At 48.2% G+C, this 2,395-nt stretch overlaps 1 pseudogene; it reads right to left on the minus strand.

Annotated features, from left to right (window-relative positions):
- Nucleotides 1–682: 682 nt before the first annotated feature.
- Nucleotides 683–970, minus strand: LOC102408862 (annotated as a pseudogene).
- Between the last annotated feature and the right edge of the window lie 1,425 nt (nt 971–2,395).

The following is a 2,395-nucleotide window of genomic DNA, read 5'->3' on the forward strand; positions in this document are numbered from 1 at the left end:
CCAAGGAGCAAGCATCTTGTAATTTCATGGTTGCTGTCACCATCTGCAGTGATTTTGGAGCCCAAGAAAATAAAATCTGTCACTGTTTCTGTCATTTCTCCAACTATTTGCCATGAGGTGATGGGACTGGATGCCATGGTCTTAGTTTTTTGAATGTTAAGTCTTAAGCCAGCTTTTCAGTCTCCTCTTTCACCTTCATCAAGACACTCTTTAGTTCCTTTCCACTTTCTGCCATTAGAGTTGCATCATCTGCACATCTGAGGTTGTTGATATTTCTCCGTCTTGTCCAGCACTTCACACAATGTACTCTGTATGTAAGTTAAATAAGCAGGGTGACAATGTGCAACCTTGACAAACTCCTTTCCCAATTTGGAACCAGTCCGTTGTCCCATGTCCAGTTCTAACTGTTGCTTCTTGACCTGCATACAGGTTTCTCAGGAGACAAGTAAGGTGGTGTGGTATTCTCATCTCTGTAAGAATCTTTCACAGTTTATTGTGATCCTCACAATCAAAGGCTTTAGTATAGTCAATGAAGCAGAATTAGATTTTTTTTGAAACTCTGTTGCTTTTTCTATGATCCAATGGATATTGGCATTTTTTTTTTAAACCAGTCATCTTTTATTGGGTATTAATTCTCCATTAGGATATGAAAGGATTCAGCGGGGCCCGGCGAAGGTCATGGTTAGGAATGCAGTGTGTCTTCTTCAACGGTACTCCTTGACTGCTCTTGTTTAAGCTCCTTGTAAGAACGGCAACAGCTGAAAAGCACATAAGCTGTCAGCACCATAGAAAGCTCAGGGATGCTCCCTTTCTTCATGTTGAAATACCTGTTGTAATACTGGCAGTAACCTCTTCGAAATGCTCCAGCAATGCCCTTAGTGGTGAATTCTCACATTAGTATTCAGCCTGGGAGCTCCCTTCATTTGACATCCAGGAGTTTCTCCTCCTTTAGTGGTATAGCTGATGCCATCATGGAGGCCTGGCTGTCTGCTCCTGTATTCCAGCTTCCTGTTTCTTCCCTCACAGCCATTCAGGGATCTTTTCCTTGCTCCAATAATGCAATCATGTCTGGCTTAGAAATGGAATGTCCTAGTGAGACCAAGTTACTATAGTCCTCCACCATCAATCACATCACAGCACAATTTCATCTGAAGAGGGTCAAGAAATTCCCACTTGTGTGGAAAGAACTCGATGACCACATTCTTGAATGTTATTGGTCTACCGGCCATGGTTTTAGACCTGCAAGAGCTGATCTAAAGGTTCCTTTATCAGAAAAACAGAGTCCAGCAAACCCCTCCATCCCTCACCGGCTCAGGCCACCTTTGCACAGTTGTTGCCATGGCGACTTAACTGGCTTCTCGCTTGGATGGATGTCATTCACAAGCTGTTGGCTTCAAGGAGCCAGGAAAAAAACCCGAGGTGGAAGTAACCTGCTTCATTGCTGGAGGTGCCATCTGGGGGTGTAAAGTTACCTGGATGTTGGCAATTTGATCTCTGGTTCCTCTGCCTTTTCTAAACCCAGCTTGTCCATCTGGAGAGCTGGGATTTGAACCCAAGTAATCCCGCTCCCAGGTTGGCACAGTGGTAAAGAATCCACCTGCCAATGCAGGAGACTTGGGTTCGATCTCTAGGTCGGGAAGATCCCCTGGAGGAGGAAATGGTGACCCACTCCCATATTCTTGCCTGGGAAATCCCACGGACAAGAAGCCTGGCGGGCTACAATCCATAGAGTCAGAAAGAGTCAGACACGAGTGAGCACACACACAGTGAGTCCTGCTCCAGAACCCCGGCTCTAACCACCGCCTTCTACTGCCTTCCACACACGTGCCAGGCCCTGCTCTGGTGGGGTTGCTAACCCTGTAAGGTTGATTGTTTTTTTTTTTTTGGCTGCATTGAGTCTTCACTGCTGCACGAGGGCTTTCTCTAGTTGCGGCGAGCAGGGGCTACTCTCTAGCTGTGGTGTGTGGGCTTCTCAGTGTGGTGGCATCTCTCGTTGAGCAGCTCGGGTTCTAGGGTGTGTGGGCTTCAGTAGTTGTGGCTCTCGGGATAAGCGGTTTCCCCACAGCATGTAGGATCTTAGTTCCTGGACCAGGGCTCGAACCCGTGTCCCCTACACTGGCAGGCAGACTCTCAACCACTGGACCACTGGTAAGGTTGATCTTACCAGCCGTTTCCAGATGAGGAAACCAAGGTTCAGAGGGCTATACATGCCTGTCCCATTTCCGCCTGAGTCCATAAGTGGCTTCCCTTCTCTGTCCCTCTGCCGTGTCCTTTGGACCCAAAGCCTGGGAGCGGAGAGTGGCAGGACCTGTCCAGGCAGCAAAGCGCTGGCGTTTACCTGGCATGCTGCCCACCCAGAGCAGGCGGACCCTTGGCCCCTATCCTGGCAGGAAGA

This window comes from Bubalus bubalis, chromosome 24, assembly GCF_019923935.1.
Source record: "Bubalus bubalis isolate 160015118507 breed Murrah chromosome 24, NDDB_SH_1, whole genome shotgun sequence".
Taxonomy (NCBI): Eukaryota; Metazoa; Chordata; class Mammalia; order Artiodactyla; family Bovidae; genus Bubalus; species Bubalus bubalis.